Raw genomic sequence first — 18980 nt, 5'->3', positions numbered from 1 at the left:
GCCATGAAAACCCCATGGACAGTACAAAAAGGAAAAAAGAGATGACGCCGTAAGATGAGCCCCTCAGGTCGGAAGGTGTCCAATATGCTACTAGAGAAGAGCGGAGGGCTAGTACTAGTAGTGCCAGAAAGAATGAAAGCCACTGGGCCAAAGCCGAAACGATGCTCAGCTGTGAATGTATCTGGTGGTGAAAGGAAATTCCAATACTGTAAAGATTTTTTCTCCATAGGACCCTGGAATGTAAGATCCATGAATCAAGGTAAGCTGGACATGATCAAATTAGAGATGACAAGACTGAACATCGACATCTTAGGAATCAGTGAACTAAAATGGACAGGAATGGGTGAATTTAATTCAGATGACCACTGCGGGCAAGAATCCCTCAGAAGAAATGGAGTAGCCTTCATAATCAATAAAAGAGTAGGGGCTTCCGTTGGCGCCACCTTCTTCGCTGAGTGCCTAATTAAGGCGCTCTGTACTGAACATCATAAAAGCCAGGAAAAAGCTGGCTTTAATTTCCCTCCCTGGATGAAAGGGAGAGATAAGAGCAGCAGGGAGTGGTAGATCTCCCCAGGGGCTTTCTTTTTTTTTAAGCAGAGCCCTGAGGGTCGAGTCCCATAAATAACCCTGCCAAGCTCCGATCTTCAGTGCACTCCTGCAAAAGCAGGAAAAGAAAAAAGTGTCCATCTCTGCTAATTGTCTTTTCTTTGTGGATTTCTATAAGCAGACGGAATAAGCACAAGTGAACAATTACTGGATTGCAAGTATTTTTGATTTCCTGACTTCTACCCTTTTAAAAAGAGAAACTTTTTTTTCTTTGTTTTAACTGACTGTTTAAAATGGCGCTTGAAAGGAAGTGAAAGTGAAGAATGGAACTGTAAACAGGCTGTGTAACTAAGAAGCTAAGAAACGTTACGTGTGGATTGTAATGAAGTGAACTCTCCTATACTTAAAGGAGAAAAGAGAAGTTTCTAGACTTAAATTTTGTGAATTTTAAAAACTGAAATGGCTACTAAACCACCTAAGACTGGGGGTAGAAGGAGTTCTGAACCAGCTTTGGAAGATTTGATTAAAGAGCAAGGGAAAGTGAAGAAAGGTTTAAGGAGATGATGGACAATAATGAGAAAATAAGAGAAGAAATAGAAGAGAATAATAAAAAAATAAAAGATATTTTGATGGCTTTCCAAGGTTTGGCAAAAAGACTGGAGGTGCAAGAAATTGCTCAGTCAAATTAGCAAATAGAAAATAGAATGGGGGGAATGCAAATCAAATTGGACAAAAATGAAGATCAAGTGGTGGTGATGCAGTATAGAATGATGGAAGGAGCTCTGAGAATTAGGGGCTTGCATGAGGAGAAAGGGGAAGATCTAAAAAAAAATTTATCAGAAGCTCTGGCTGAACTTATTGAACTTGATCCACAAGAGGTTGCTTATCAAATTGACAAAATTTATAGAGTTAATTCCTGGATTGCCAGGCAGAAGAAACTTCCTAGAGACATTGTGGTTTATTTTTTGAAAAGAACAGTGAGAAATCAAATTTTGCAAGTTGCATTTCAGAAAAATTTGAAAATAGGAGAACAGGAGCTGAAGGTTTTGAAAGAGATTCCTCCCAAGATGTTAAGGGATAGAAAGGACTTTACATTTTTTACACAAGAACTTAAGAAATACCAGATTCAATTTAGATGGGAGGTTCCAGTTGGTTTGACAGTGTATTATCAAGGAAGAAGATACCGTATTGATACAGTGCTTAAGGCCAAAGATTTTCTTTCTACCGTGCTGAAACTTGAAATAGAAATAATAGAAAAAAGAATTCAAGAGACTCAAATGAGTGTGTAAGCTGAGGTGATCCCAGTGATGTTACCATCTGAGGAACAACCACAAGAACAAAGACTGACGAGGGGAGCCCTTAAGCATAAAGAAAAGGAGCAACAAACTCAAAGTAAAGTTCAGGATTCTGCTACAGAAGCGGTGGGAGAAGCACGGCCGAAGATACGGGACGACGATCTTCAGCTGATTGCTCAAAAGCTTCAGTAGGCCAGTAATGGCAAATAAAATCTTGACCTGGAATGTCAATGGTTTGAATTCAGCTCAGAAGAGAAGAAAAATATTTCATTATTTGAAACAATTTAGAAATGATGTGATTTACTTACAAGAAACGCATATTAAACTATCAGATCAAAAGTACTTAAGTACTCAAAGTTAGGTAAACATTTTGTTGCCTCAGCTTTGGACAAAAACATGGCATAGTGGTTTATTTGAGAAAAGATATACCAGCCAAGTTAATAGAGGCAGATATTCACGAAAGATATATTGCTATTGAACTTACAATAGAAACAAAAAAGACCCTTTTGTTTGGTATATATGCACCCAATCAGCAACAAGAAAATTTTTATAGAATGTTATATGATAAGTTGATTCTATGGGATTATAAATCGTGTATTATATTAGGAGATTGGAATGGAGTAATAAATACACGAAAGGACAAGATAATTTTTTCTAAGAAGATACCTGCACATGCAAAGCTGCCTAAATCCTTTTTTGACATGATAGAAGATTTTGAGTTGAGAGATGTATGGAGACTGCGGAATTTGGAGGAAAGAGACTATACTTCTCTGATAGGCATCAATCCTTCTCATGTATTGATTTTATTTTAATTTCTAATGATTTGCTTTCTAGGGTGAAGAAAACTAAGATATTTCCAAGATGTTTGTCTGATCATAGTCCTGTTTGGATGGAATTGCAATATGGAAAAGAAGATAGAAGAACATGGAGATTAAATGAAAATTTGTTTAGATATCAGGATAATGTAAATCAATGTAAAAAGCAGATGAAAGAATTTTTTGATTATAATTTGAATAACGAAACATCGATAGAAATGGTTTGGAACACCAGTAAAGCTTTTATGAGTGGTGTATTAATATATATTAATAATAGACAGAGAAATAAGCAACAAAGACAGCGTAGATATCTAGAAGAGGAAATTTATAAGAAACAACAATTATTAATACATAATCCGTATGATCAAAAACTTAAAGATGCAATAAAGTTATTACAGAGTCAATTTAATATGATAATGGCTGATCAGGTGGCAACAAATATACAATATGCCAAACATAATACTTTTTGTAATGCAAATAGACCTGGTACGTGGTTAGCATACACCTTAAGGAAAAAACAAAAACAACGTACTATAGAAAAAATAGAATATAAAGGCAAAGAGAGATATCAACAGGATAAAATTAAAAAAGCTTTTTTAGAATATTACACAAATTTATATCTTAAAGATAATATATTGAACAGGGATATTGATAATTATTTGAAGGAATATGTTAAAAATTTAACTTTAGAACAAAAGGATGAACTGAATCGGCCTATAACCTCTGAAGAAATTATTTTGGTAATTAAACAATTAAAATGGGAAAACTCCTGGTACGGATGGACTTACAGTTAGTTATTATAGCAATTTACAGGATGAGATGTTAGGTCCACTTAAGGAATTATTTATCAGATACAATTAGGAGAGGGAATTCCCCCGTCATGGAGAACCTCTTTTATTTCATTGATACCAAAAGAGGAACAGGATTGTTCTAAACCTGGGAACTATAGACCAATCTCACTTTTAAATAATGATTATAAGATTTTTGTTAAAATAATAGCTAATAGATTAATGTTGATTTTGCAGCAAAGAATTCATAATGATCAATCTGGATTTAATAAAAGGGAGACAGATGAGGAATAATGTTAGGCAGATTGTTAATTTACTGGAGTATTTAGAAAAGAAAAATTTTATTCCAGCAGCATTTATTTTTCTCGATGCAGAGAAAGCTTTTGATCGATTGCATTGGGATTTTTTATTTAAATTAATAGAAAAGATGCAATTTGGAGATGGTTTTACAAGAATAATTAGGGCAATTTATGGAGAGCAAACAGCACAGATTTTAATCAATGGTAGCTTAACAGAGCCTTTTAAGATTGTGAAAGGAACAAGACAGGGATGTCCTTTATCACCATTATTGTTTATTTTAACTCTAGAACCATTATTGGATAAAATACGAGAAGTAAAGGAGATAGAGGGTTTAGAGTTAGACAACATGAATATAAGCTGAGAGCTTTTGCAGATGACCTGGTGATTACTTTAACAAACCCTATAAATTCTAGTATATCTTTGTTGGAAATAATTGATCGATATGGGAAGGTTTCAGGGTTCAAAGTAAATCAGAAAAAGACAAAAGTGATAATAAAAAATATAGCCAGACAACAGAAAGAAAAACTAGAGGAAATAACAGGATTTGAAACTGTAAAGAAGGTTAAATATTTAGGGGTCTATATTACATCATCAAATGTGAAATTGTATAAGAATAACTATGAGGTTTTATGGCAAAAACTTCAGAAGGAGTTGATTGTTTGGAAAAAATTGCAATTATCTTTGCTAGGGAGAATAGCTGCTATTAAAATGAATGTTTTGCCTAGATTTTTATTCCTCTTTCAGATGATACCAATAATGAAGAAAGATAAGAATCTTGAGGAATGGCAGATGGGAATTAACAAATTTATATGGGAAGGTAAAAAAGCTAGGGTTAAAATGAAAATAATTCAAGATTCTCGGGAAAGGGGAAGTTTAAAAATGCCCAATTTTAAATTATACTATGAAGCAGCTCCTCTCTCTGCAATAAGTGATTGGTTTAATTTAACGGAGGAAAGAATTTTGAATATAGAAGATTATGACTTGCTATATGGATGGCATGCATATTTAATTTATGACAAAAAAGTGGATAAGGCCTTTAAAAATCATGTGTTAAGAACTGCTCTTCTGCGTGTTTGGAAAAAATACTCTTATAAACTAAATTATAAGGTTCCTATGTGGGCAAGTCCTAGACATAGAATTAACACCAAAAAATGATGTCCTTATCATCCTGAGGGATTGGAATGCTAAAGTAGGAAGCCAAAAGATAACCGTAATAAAAGGCAAGTTTGGCTGTTGAAGCAAAGCAAAATGAAGCAGGGCACAGGCTGATAGAATTCTGTCAAGATAATAAGATGGTCAAAGCAAAAACTCTTTTCCAACAACTCAAAAGATGACTCTACACATCACCAGACGGTCAACACAGAAATTGGATTGACTATGTGCTCTGCAGCCAAAGATGGAGAAGCTCTATACAATCAGTAAAAACAAGAACAGGAGCTGACTGTGGCTCAGATCATGAGCTTCTCCTTGCAAAATTTAGGCTTAAATTGAAGAAAGTAGGGAAAAGCCCCAGACCACTCAGGTATGAACTAAATCATATCCCTGATGAATATACAGTAGAAGTGACAAATAGATTTAAGGAATTAGATCTGATAGACAGAGTGCCTGAAGAACAATGGATGGAGGTTTGCAGCATTGTACAAGAGATAGCAACTAAAACCATCCCAAAGAAAAAGAAAGGAAAGAAAGCAAAATGGCTGTCTGAGGAAGCTTTGCAAATAGCTGAGGAAAGAAAGGCAAGAGAGAAAGATACACCCAGTTGAATGCAGAATTCCAGAGAATAGCTAGAAGAGATAAGAATACATTCTTAAATGAACAATGCAAAGAAATAGAAGAAAACAATAGAATAGGGAGGACCAGAGATCTCTTCAAAAAAATTGGAGATATGAAGAAAACACTTCATGCAAAGATGGGCATGATAAAGGACCAAAATGGCAGGGACCTAACAGAGGCAGAAGAGATTAAGAAGAGGTGGCAAAATTACATAGAAGAACTATATAAGAACGAGCTTAACATCCTTGATAACCACGATGGTGTGGTCACTGACCTTGAGCTAGACATCCTAGAATGTGAAGTCAAAGAGGCCTTAGGAAATCTGAGCAACAACAAAACTAGTGGGGGAGACAGTATTCCAGCTGAGCTATTCAAAATCTTAAGATGATGCAGTAAAAGTGCTACACTCAATTTGTCAGCAAATTTGGAAAATTCAACAGTGGCCACAGGAAAAGGTCAGTTTACATTCCAATTCCAAAGAAAAGCAATGCCAAAGAATGTTCAGACTATCACACCATTGCACTCATTTTACATGCTAGTAAGGTTATGCTTAAAATCCTACAAGCTAGGCTCCAGCAGTATGTGGATCGAGAACTACCAGAAGTACAGGCAGGATTTCGAAGAGGCAGAGGAGCTAGAGATCAAATTGCCAACATACGCTGGATCATGGAGAAAGCTAGGGAGTTCCAGAAAAACATCTACTTCTGCTTCATTGACTATGCTAAAGCCTTTGATTGTGTGGATCACAACAAATTGTGGCAAGTTCTTAAAGAGATGGAAGTACCAGACCATCTTATCTGTCTCTTGAGAAACCTGTATGCGGGTCAAGAAGCAACAGTGAGAACTGGAAACGAAACCACTGATTGGTTCAAAATTGGGAAAGGAGTCCTGCAAGGCTGTATACTATCACCCTGCCTATTTAACTTATATGCAGAGCACATCATGAGAAAGGCGGGGCTGGATGAATCAAAAGTTGGAATTAAAATTGCTGGGAGAAATATCAACAACCTCAAATGATACCACTCTAATGGAAGAAAGTGAAGAGGAACCAAAAAGCCTCTTGATGCAGGTGAAGGAGGAGAGTGCAAAAGTTGGCTTGAAACTCAATATTAAGAAAACTAAGATCATGGCATCTGGCCCTCTCAATTCCTGGCGGATAGAAGGGGAAGAAATGGAGGTAGTGACAGATTTTTATTTTCCTGGGCTCCAAGTTCACCACAGATGGGGACTGCAGCCAAGAAATTAAAAGACACTTGCTCCTGGGGAGGAAAGCTATCGCAAATCTAGACAGCATACTAAAAAGCAGAGACATCACCCTGCCAACAAAAGTGCATATAGTCAAGGCTATTGTTTTCCCAGTTGCAATGTATGGCTGTGAAAGTTGGACCATAAGAAAGGCTGAGCGCCAAAGAATTGAGGGCTTTGAACTCTGGTGCTGGAGAAGACTCCTGCGAGTCCCTTGAACTGCAAGGTGAACAAACAAGTCAGTCCTAGAGGAGATCAACCCTGACTGCTCTTTAGAAGACCAGATCCTGAAAATGAAACTGAAATACTTTGGCCACCTAATGAGAAGGAAGGACTCACTGGAGAAGAACCTAATGCTGGGAAAGATTGAGGGTAAAAGAAGAATGGGATGACAGAGAATGAGGTGGCTGAATGGAGTCATTGAAGTAGTAGGCGTGAGCTTAAATGGAATCCAGAGGATGGTAGAGAATAGGAAGGCCTGAAGGAACGTTGTCCATGGGGTCGCGATGGTTGGACACGACTTCGCAACTAACAACAATATAAATGCTTTACTATAAAAACATTTTGCTCATTTTTCTTACTTAAATATGACTGAAATTGAACTATAACATAACCCCAAGAATCAACTAGGTATCTAGAATTCAAAGGAAAAACAGTCAAATTATGTATGAGGACTCAGATTGTTGGGGGCACTATGCTGACTCTGTAAACTGCTTAGAGAGGGCTGTAAAGCACTGTGAAGTGGTATTATATAAAAAGTCTAAGTGCTATTGCTATTCATATACTTTGGTTCAAAAATTACATTTTGGCAGGGAAACCTAAATTTCCCATAAACTTTTTCTAAATGGATAAAACCCATTTTCCAATTGGAAAAAAATTTGAAAACTTTATATAAAATTAATGTTTAGTGGGAAAATGAGGAGAGAAAGGTATTTCTCTCTCCTCCCTATAATTCTTCAAGGGCATCAAAATAATTCTTCAAGGGCATCAAAATAATGCAGTCTTGCTGCAACCCCACCTCTCATTCCTCTTCCAATCTCTGGCACAAAGCTTTTTAATCAAATGTGTGATATTTTTGTCTGTTTTACTTAGCCAAGAACTCTAAGAAGAAATTGACTAGTTAGACTGGATGTCGGCAACAGTTCTTTGGGCCCTCTGCTGCGGCTCCCTGTGCCATCACTGACTGGCCCTGCCCCTTTCCCTCCCTGTTACTCCTCACTCACCTGAGAAGGTAAGGACGACAGTAAGGGATAGAGAAGCAGCCAGAGCTGATTCTTCGGTGCCTCACCCTTGCTGGAGCTTTTCTGGCCCTTGTTGGTGCTCAGCATGCCTTGGTCGCTTGGGGAGATATGCAACCTGCTCTCCACCCTGGGAAACTGGTCCGCCTCAGCCTCGAGCAATGCCGGCCTCACTAACATGAGGGCTGGCGGGGTGGGAATGGAATCTGGGAGGATCAGATGACAGAAAGGGGGATGGGCCTGCTGCACCCAGCCACAGCTTTAAGCTCAGGGCAGCTGAGTTGCCCTCACCAAAGTCACTAACCCATCAGTTGGTCTCCCCCTCTCTGTGTATCTCTCTCCTCCCTCTCTCTCTCTCTCTCTCTCTGTCTCTCTCTCTCTCTCTCTCTCTCTCTCTCTCTGTATCTCTTTTTCTGTCTCTGTGTCTCTTCTCACTCTCTTGGAAAGCCCAGCAAGCTCTCCTTCGGGCTCTTCAGTACTCCTTTTCTTTCTTCTTGACAACTTTTTGGAAATTCGAGCTGGCTAATGAACAAATGTGAGCCACAGCGGAGGCTTCCCTCCTCCTCCCCCTCCTCCTCCTCTCGCAACCCCCTGGCCAGCTGTGGTGGGGCCGGGAGTGTGTGCACGTGTGAGAAGACCCTCCTCAAGCGAGCGGCCAGCCAGCCCATGCACACCTTTGGTGCGCTTTGGCTGAGCACTTGTTTCTCAGTCAGGCCTTTAGAAGAATATGACCAACAATATCTTTTGAAATTACATTATTGGTGTTAAGCAACTTACTAAATTATAATGCAAAAACAACCTTATTGCCCAAACCAAATGGCTTTCTTCTTTCTTTTCACTCAAGAGATTGCAATAAATTTCAATAAATCAATAAAATTAAAATTAGAGTAGATGAGTGATTGTATTGGGACAGATCCCTGCTAATGCATAAAGGAAAATAAATGAATACATGCATTAAGGAAAATAACATTTTACATATTCAAATCCAAAATGAGCATATCTCAGAAAGTTTTAGGATGCAATTGTTTCCTTATTTGATATGCACAACTTTTGCATAGGAAAGTAGTCATTCACCTTAGGATGTCAGGGTTCTGACTGATGCCCTAATTAAATCATGAGCCTCAAGCCAAGCTTCAAAAAAAAATAATCCAGTTATTTATTAGGAGCTTCATGTCGGCACAGACCAAGTGAAGCCAATTCTGACCTCATTTAATTTGTGTCCCAGTTTCCCCCTCCCCCCCAAGGTGCGTCATCAGTCACATTCTCCAATGAAGCAATTTCACCAGTTGTAGAGGTCCCTCCCTCTGGCCACTGTGGGTCTGCATGGATATGACCTTTTGGTGGCCGGCCATGGAATGTGATTTGTGCAAGTTCCTCAATGCAGCTCCAATGTTCAATTCCCCATCCCCCTGCCTATAGCAACTCAAGAGCAAGTCAGGAATGCTTCGTGAGTTGACGTTCATTTCCTGAAGGTGACTGTACAAGGCAAAAACAGCTTGAGTACAGGTATAGATTTTAGGAGTTTTGACACTCTGACTTTGTTTGGTTGTCTTCATGGAATTTAGCTATGATGCAATCAGCTTGGATATTTCTGCTCTTTACCCAAGATGCCACTGATAAGGGATAGTCCTTCCATTTGATTAGGTATTGCAGCTGTCTCCTGTGCCACCTTGAGCCAAGGATGTGCTGCACCTCATAATAGGTTTGGCCCCCTATCACCATGGGGTCCAGGGGCTCATGGTGTAGTGGCTTCAGGCTTGACCCAACCATGGGTTTTAAAAGCCTGCTATGGTATGATGTCGATGGAATTAATCTATCTATCTATCTATATATATATAAAAGCGAAAACCACTCACACCATAATCACAAATCTCCAGAACTGTAAAGCCTACAAACTTGAAATTTGCCATGTATGTTCCTCTTGGTTTCTAGGTGCTTAATAAAAAAGGATTTTGCCAAATAACCATCAGAGCATTACTATTTCCTATATCATGATTAACACGCTCTAATGCTAAGGAGTTCTACTCCCCCTCCCCACTTGAAAAGAATTCTGTTCCAACTGGAAAACACAAGCAGAGGAGAGGAGTTTTACTTTCACAGCAGGAAGCCGCTTTAATACAGAACACTTGAGCTAAGCCATGGCCAGGCTCCTTCCTGTCTCCTTCTTGCTCACACAGCAAATACTTCCAAACAGTCCTCTGATGCTAAGGAGTTCTACTCCCCCTCCCTACCTGAAAAGAAATCTGTTCCACACTCTGATGCTAAGAGGTTCTACTCCCCCTCCTCACCTGAAATGAGAACTGTTCCAAATGCAAAACACAAGCAGAGGCGAGGAGGAGGAAAAAGTAAGACTTTCAGTTTTACTTTCTCAGCAGCAACCAGGGGATAGGATAGGGGAAGCTTCTATGGGGCAAGGCTGAGGAAGAGAATGGGATAGGATAGGGGAGGCTTCTATGGGGCAAGGCTGAGGGGATAGGAGAGGCTTCTGTGGGACAAGGCTGAGTGAGAGAAGGGGATAAGATAGGGGAGGCTTCTGTGGGACAAGGCTGAGAGAGAGAAGGGTATAGGATAGGAGAGGCCTCTGTGTGGCAAAGCTGAGGGAGAGAAGGGGAGAGGAGAGGCCAATTGTAACTACTCATTGATTTTCAAGCTTTAAGTGTCAATTTATCAAGCCCTATCACATAGTTTCGTAGTGAAGCACAGGTATCCAGCTAGTTACTAATATATGAGGTAGAAATAGATACAAATCTATGGGCAGATCATAATCCAATGAGAATCAGCTGGAAAGGACAAAAGAAAAGTATAAGATGGACTCTGAATTGATCAATATTAAGATATAGAATTCAGGCAGATGTCGGAAAAACAAATGGAATTCTTCTTTAAAGTAAATAGGAGAGAAGACACCATACAAAACCTATGGGATACAGCAAAAGCATTCATGAGAGGAGTAGCTACAACATTCATACTGAAGAAAAATAAAAGGAAGAAGCAACTGTTAAGAACTTTAGAAGAAAAATATAAAAGACTCAAAGCAGTTACAAAAGGAGCCACAAAAAATAAATTTAAAACAGCAAATGCAGCTAACTAAACATAAATTGAATATTCTTGAAAAAGAAGAACTGGTGCAACATATGAAAAGAATGAGGCAAAACTTTTTTGAGACTGCAAACAAACCAGGGAGATAGGTAGCTTACAAACAGGGCCGGATAGCTCAGGCTGGTAAGGCCTGTTATTAAGAACACAAAGCCTGCAATTACTGCAGGTTCAAGCCCGGCCCAAGGTTGACTCAGCCTTCCATCCTTTATAAGGTAGGTAAAATGAGGACCCAGATTGTTGGGGGGGCAATAAGTTGACTTTGTAAAAATATACAAATAGAATGAGACTATTGCCTTATACACTGTAAGCCGCCCTGAGTCTTCGGAGAAGGGCGGGGTATAAATGTAAAAAAAAACAAAAAAAAAACAAAACTGAAAGGAGAAAGAGGAAAAAATGGATAAATAAACTGCAAGACAAAGATGGAACTCTACATTACCAAATTGAGGGGAAAAAGAATATTATCCAGGACTTTTATAGGAAACTATATGATGATAATGAGGAATTTCCAGGAGAGAAAATTTTACAATATCTGGAAAAAGCCAACTTATCTAAGGTTCCAGAAGCAATAAAATCTATGCTGAATGAGAGGATAACAATGACAGAACTAGCAGAGGCAATTAAAAAATAAAAAGCACCTGGCCCAGAAGGACTACCAGTAGAAATATATAAAGAGCTACGATACTCTGGGCCAATCATTATTAGAGGTATACAATGCAGTTTTATCTGAGTGCAGATACCACCAATCATGGGTGGAAGCTAACATTACTTTGATACCAAAAGAGGATTCAATGCAAATTAAGAACTACAGAACCCATATCCCTACTAAATGCTGACTATAAAATATTCACCTCAATAGTAGCAGAAAGACTGAAGAGATTTTTGAAGTTCATACACCCTGACCAAAGCAGCTTACTACCCAAAAGGCAGATAAGTAATAATATGAGAGTAATATTATACACATTTGAAAACTGCGAAGCACATCATGAAAAGCAATTGGCACTGTTGTTTTTAGATGCCCCAAAGGCGTTTGACAAAGTGAACTGGAAATTCACGTTATACCATGCAAGACATATGGATTTTGGAGAAAAACTTATAAATATGTTCAAGGCAATATATACAAATCAGAAAGCCAAAGTGATTGTGAATGGCGAGGTAACTGAAAATTTTTCAATACGAAAAGGTACAAGGCAAGGCTGTCTATTATCTCCATTGATATTTATCTTTTTTTTTTATTAAAAAAGTTTTATTTTAACATTCATATCCAATAACATAGTGTACAGTCATATACAATTAATCGGACCTGCCCGGTCACCACCCCCTTCCTTTAACTCTCTTCCCTTCTCTACCTTCTTCTACTTTCCACGACCATCCTCCCCTTCTCTTATCTAATCCTCTCCTCCTTCCTCCCTACTCCTTTCTTCTCCCTCTTCTATCCCCTCTTCCTTCCTTTCCTCTTCCTCCTCTTCTCTTTCCTACCTCCTTCTCTCTTCTCCTTCCTTCCTTCCCCCATCATTCTGAAATGGTAGCCAGGCAGCTCCGACCTTACATTAATTATACATCTTCAATCATCCCTGTACATTAACCATCAATCCATTTTCTACCCTCATCCCCCCCTCCCCCCCTTCCCCTCCCTCCCCCCGGGACTTCCCAGAACTGAATACAGGGTATAAAACTAACAGTCAAAAATTAAAATATAACACGAATCATAATCCATAGTCACTCCTTAAAACCATAACTCCCCTTCCAGAAACGAAGAAAATACATTTCTTCCAATCCATTATATATCAGACCATTCCACTCCTAGAGTTCTCAGAGACTTCCGATTGAGTTGGTGTTTGTTCTTCAATAAAGTACATAGTTTTTAATATCCAACCTTCATCAATCAATGCCAAAACAACGTTCCATCTTCCAATATTCACCAGGGATTCTTCTGTAATGTCTTTCTTCCTTAAGCAGTCTCTCAAGAATAGTTCATATTTCCAACTTAATTTCTTAAATTTTACTGTCCAATCTCCATCTTCCTATTCCTATTCCTATATACCTCAAATATATCTAATAGTTCCCCTAAATTTACACATTTATACCCAAAATAAATCATTTACAAAAATTCATCATAATCATATATAATAGAATTAAACATTCTCCCTCCCCTTATCTTCTATCTTACACATTTTCCACCATCTATTCACCAATCAACTTAGCATCTATCAATAAAAGATTCCCAATCTTTAATACATTAGTATAAAAATCTCGTGCTTTGAAAACTGTATTGAGAAAATACTTTCTTCCTTTACAATTAACTGTTAAGCCAGCTGGAACCTCCCATCTAAAATATATCTGATGTTTCAATTTCCATTGATATTTATCTTATTGCTGCTAAATATCAGGCAAGATGAGCAAATCAAAGGAATGGACATCAAAAGAGAAAAATATAAATTAGTCTTCATTTTAGAGGAACCATTTGAATTAGGCCCAAGACTCAAAGAGAAATTAAAGGAACGGACATTGGCTTACCTGAATGTCCATTTTCAAAGCACTACGAAGACATTCCATATATGGGCTAATCTCTCATCTATTTGCTCAAGACTGAACATATTTTTTTTCTTTTTCCTTGACCACACCTCCTACTTTCTGTGGTCTTCAGTCTTTTCATGAAGATGTAGTCATCCAAGAACCTGTATCACAAGGAAACAAAAGAAAGAACACCCACCCCTGCCAGGATCATGCAACTACAGGGTGGATTGGAATGGCTTTGCAGCGCTTCGAAAATGGACATTCAGGTAAGCCAATGTCCGTTTTCCAAAGCATGCTCCCACATTCCACGTATGGGACATAACCAAGCTTACGGACTCTGGGCTGGGGTCTGATCGATCCCCTGGTCCTGGGTGGGAATGACACTTTGCAAAACTCTCCTCCCAAACGATGCTTCCACAGTAGCAAAAGTGTCCAATTTGTAATGTCTGACAAAAGATGACAAGGATGACCATGTGGCCACTCTACAAATGTCTGAAATAGAAGCTTGAGTGGCCCAAGCAGCCATGGTAGCTGTGCTATGAGTAGAATGGGCCAAAATACGTCCAGGTAAGGGTTTGGCCTTGAGCTCATATGCTTTCACGATATAGGCTTTTAGCCAGCTGCCCACTGTAGCAGAAGAAACCTATCGACCCATAGACAAAGAATGAAAGGATACAAAAAGGCTTCAGTCTGATGAAAGGAAACCATCCTCCTGATATACCTGCGGAGAGCCCTCAAACATCTAACGTGTGCCATCTGACTTCCATCAGATGTTTTGGATCTGGACAGAAATCAGGAAGAATAAGCTCTTGTGCCCAGTGAAACCAAGAATTCACCTTAGGAAGAAAGGCTGGGTCCATTTGTAAAACCACTCTGTTAGTATGGAAAATACAGAAATCCTTCCAGATCGATAAGACCATCAGTTCCGAGACGACTTCTGGTGGCTCCGCTCTCTCCGAAGGACACCCTAAGGGCGCCCGCGCTGGGATTCTGTAAAAGCCGGCGAAAACAGCAGCTGAAAGTACCTTCCCCGGTAAGGGGAAGGGAAAGAGCAAGAAGAAGGAAAGGTAGAGCTCTCTCTAGAGGCCCCGTTTGGGGAACTCGAAAGGGAAAGTTCCCTGGAAATCCTTCTGCACAGCTCCAGCCCCAGCGTGTCTCTGCTTCTGCAGACAGAGAAGAGAGCGACCACTTCTGCTTCAAGTGATTGTTATGGATATTTATAAGCAGACGGAATAAACACAGGAGATCAGTCATTTAAATTGCAAGTATTAAATCTGACTTCTATTTTTAAAAAAAAATTTAAAAAAAATTTCTCTCATCTACAATCAACACAATGAAATAAAATGGCGTTTACTTGTTGAGAAAGTGAAACTGAATGGAGATTTTATCTTATTGTACTGGACTGTGGATTGTTGGATTATTTTAGTTTGTTTAAGTATTTTATAAGGGGATTTTCAGCAAGAACTTTGCCATGAAGGTTTTTTCAGAAGAATGGATTCGTGACTTTATACAGGATACAGAAAGAATGTATTTAATTACTCAAAAATACGAATTGGAAAAAAATGGAGGCGTTTTGGATGAGAGTTTGAAGGAAATTAACCAATGTAATCAGGACTTGGAATATGGAATGGAGGAAATAACAAAAGTGGATAAATATGAAGATAGGATCCTGAATAAACAAGTTGATGTAAAGAAGCCTTTTTTAAAAAGTTTGGATGAAATGCCTGAATTTGTGCTACAGGAGGCTGTCTACCGAAATGGAAAAATTCACAGGGTTAATGCTTTCCAAGAGTTCTCTTTTCGGATTGAGGGAATATACAGCAGTAACTCGTGGATTCTTGGACATAAGGAACTATTAGGAAATATTGTGACTGACTTTTCAAAAGGAGTAATGAAGGAAAGACAGAGACTAATGCATCAAAAAAAATGACAAGAGACAAAAGTATCATCCTTGAAAGAATTTTTTTTTTTTTGAAATATTAACAGAAAAAGATATTAGCGTTCCTGAAAGACAATACGTGAGGAAGATCTGGAAGAAATGGGTTGATTATATAACTATCATAAAAGACTAGATATTTGGATTTATACTGGATTTTGACGAGGAAGGACTAAAGTTGAATAGATATTGTAATTTCCCTGTATTGAAATTTTATAATCTGTTGTATTGAATTTTAAATAGAATATTCTCGAAAGATCTTATGTAAGAAAGACTTGGGGGGGAAATTATATGGTTATAGAAGCTATAAGGGAGATATTCTCTGAATTGGATTGGATTTTTATGCTTTAGCTGGTTTTAAATACTTTAGGATTAATTTGTTCTATTGGTCTATATATTTTATTACTGTTTATTGTTAATTTTTTGAAGGATTTTGGTTATGTAAGGAGGAAGTCAGAGCTAGAGAGGGAAAATTGGTATAACAGTTTTGGGGGAAAAAAATTTTTTTAGCATATGTTTGTTTTATTTTTAACTATACCTTGTGCTTGTTCCGGGAAGTCAGGGGGGGAGGGGGTTTGTGAAGGGAGAGGGGTTGGGGGGAAAGGGGGGGAAAAAATTTTGTAAAACTTTTTGAATAAAAAAAAAAAGACCATCAGTTCCGAGATTCTTCTAGCTGATGTGATTGCTAGAAGAAATGCGACCTTGAGAGTCAGAAAATGGAGACTGATGGAACCCAATGGCTCAAACAGAGAAGATGTGAGGGCTTGAAGCACCAGAGACAAATCCCAAGTAGGGTAACGATGCACCACAGGACAGCTGAGATTGGCAGCTCTTTGGAGAAAACAACAAACCCTCAGATGTTGAGAAAGGGATCAATGGGAATCACAGGTAAGTACTGTTGATAAAGCGGCCACCTGTTGACATAAGGTGGCTGGCGCCAAACCGTTGTCCAGTCCCACTTGCAGAAACTCCAAAACCTCCAGAACCGAAGCCAATGTAGGATCTACATGTACCTTCTCACACCACCGACAAAAGGCTCGGCAGGAAGCATCATAAATCCTGTTTGTAGATCCCTTCCTGGATGCCTGCAATTAAAGGGATGACGTGAGAAGCCAAAATGGTCTGTGGGAGTTGGCAGATTACCAGAACCGGGCGAAATGCTTCCAGGAGTTACAATGAGAAAACCTAAGGGAGGGTACTCTGCCTGGCAACAGGAAGAAAAAATGAAAAAGACCTGCAAATCACAGAGGCAGTGAGACTTTATAAAGACGCCGTCCGGAGACGACAGGCCCTTGAGAGGTAAGAATCATCTGCCAGGATATCTCTGGGAAGGGAGGAACAGAGCCAGACCTGGGATGGGCTGGAGAGCCTAAGTACGATGAAGAGGTATATGGGGTCCGGGAACAATCAACTCAATCCCCTGGGATCGTAGCATCCAGTAGAGGCCTGGTTCCCCTTTCTGGACAGGCGCTGCCACGCAGGCAGAAAAAGCCCAAGATCCTCCCTCTCCCTGGAAAATATAATGGGGAGTCAAAGGAATTTGGATGGTTCCTAGCTCAAGTGTGGAATTACATGGAGGATTGGGGAGAGGATTTTCTATCTGAGGCGGCCCGTGTGAGGTGTGTAACCAGAGTTCTGGAAGGGGTGGCAGCAGATTGGTTTGTAACTCTTCATAATGAGGACTCCCCAATACTAAGAGATTATGATCAATTCATGGCAGCCCTAAGGGCGAGATCTGAGGATCCTCTGGCTGAGCTGAAAGCGAAGATCCGGATGAAATACATCAAACAGGGGAGAAGGCCAATAACCGAATACAACCAAGAATTTCATGAGCTGGTGTCCCACATGAGAGGGTGGTCGGAAATTGCTTTATTGGAGAACTACAAAGATGGCCTGAATGAAGACGTGTATGCACTCTGTCAGGCGCGCGAGGCCCCCCCCTACCCTGCATGGTTGGTATACCCTGGCGGCAGAGATGGAGATCAATCTGGCCAGAGACTGCATCCCAGGTGGTCGAACCTGGAAGCAGGCCCCTCCCCAGCCTCAAAAAGGAGCTCCAAAAGGGCCTGGAGTCACTGCCAGTGGGAAGCAGAGATCTACGGCTTGTTTCAGATGTGGAAGGAAGGCCATTGGGCAATCAACGGTGTGGTCAAGCTGGACCCCAAGATGATCCCTGGTAGTGGAAAAGGAGTTGTGAAGCCGGTGGCCAAGGCTCGAGAGGCTGCCAAGAAGGGAGCTGACGTCGTTGAGGTCACTCCTCCTACCAAGGAGGAGTTGGGAACTCCGACTAGCTCCGATAACAGTGGATCCGGGTCCAATTCCGATGAAGACCTTTTGGTGAGTTGGAAAAGGGGACTCCTGACCATCCCAGTTAAATTGCATGTCCTGTCTACTGGAGCCCAGGGGGAGATGCTAGCTTTTTTGAACTCGGGGTGCATCAGGTGTGTCATCAGCCGCGAGGTGGTGAAGAAAATGGAACTCAAACTAAAAACTCTAAATAGGCCCATAGCCTTTTGTCAGCTAGATGGGTCAGTAGCAGGGGGAGGTCCAGCCCATTTCATAACTGAACCAATAGAGATGATCATGGGAAATCACCAAGAAACCTTGAATTTTATCGTGATACCGGGGATGAAACAACCGGTCTTGTTGGGATTGCCTTGGCTCCGGAAATGGAACCCACTAATAAATTGGAGAACAGGTGCATTACGGTTTCGCTCCAAACCACGCAAGGGGGAGAAGGGAGTCGTCAAAAGGGAGGAAGCCATATCAACCAAAGTACTGGTGTCAGTGATAGAACACTTGGAAGGGGAGGAAACAATTCCCAAGGAATACTGGGACCTTCAAGAGGTATTTAGTGAGAAGGCCTCTGATGTGTTGTCCCCTCATAGACCCACAGACTGTAGCATTGAAATTCTTCCAGGAGTAAAGATCCCTAAACTGAAAGCCTACCCCATGATGCAGAAAGAATTGGGGGAGTTACGGAACTTTATTGATAAAAACCTGGAACGAGGATTTATTCAATCAGCTAGGCCACGAGTAGCTGCTCCTGTAATGTTCCAGAAGATGGATGGGTCCTTTCGCCTAGTGGTTGACTATAGGAATTTAAACAGTGTGTGTAGAAAACGTGTATCCTATGCCACTTATGAAGGATATGTTGGCCCATTTGTCAAAGGGGAAATTTTTCACCAAACTGGACTTGCGAGAGGCTTACTAAAGAGTGCACATTAAGGAAGGAGATGAGTGGAAAACTGCTTTCAATTGTCCCCTGGGTTGTTTCCAATTTTGGGTGCTCCCGTTTGATTACAAGGAGCTCCTGCAGTGTTCATGCAATTGATAAATGAAGTACTCCATGAGCATCTGCTCAACGGGGTCCTGTTTTATCTTGATGACATCCTTATCTACATGGAGACCATGGATGAACATGTGAAACTAGT

The 18980-nt window shown here is 39.9% G+C and overlaps 1 protein-coding gene across 6 annotated transcripts in view; it reads right to left on the bottom strand.

Moving 5' to 3' along the window:
* The window catches only part of DCLK3 (doublecortin like kinase 3), a 150055-nt gene that overhangs the window by 112433 nt on the left and 18642 nt on the right, over window positions 1-18980 (bottom strand). The gene's annotated exons all lie outside the window — the stretch shown is intronic.

This window comes from Ahaetulla prasina, chromosome 4 (genome assembly GCF_028640845.1).
Source record: "Ahaetulla prasina isolate Xishuangbanna chromosome 4, ASM2864084v1, whole genome shotgun sequence".
Classification (NCBI taxonomy): Eukaryota; Metazoa; Chordata; class Lepidosauria; order Squamata; family Colubridae; genus Ahaetulla; species Ahaetulla prasina.
This window is presented reverse-complemented; position numbering and strand designations above follow the sequence as displayed.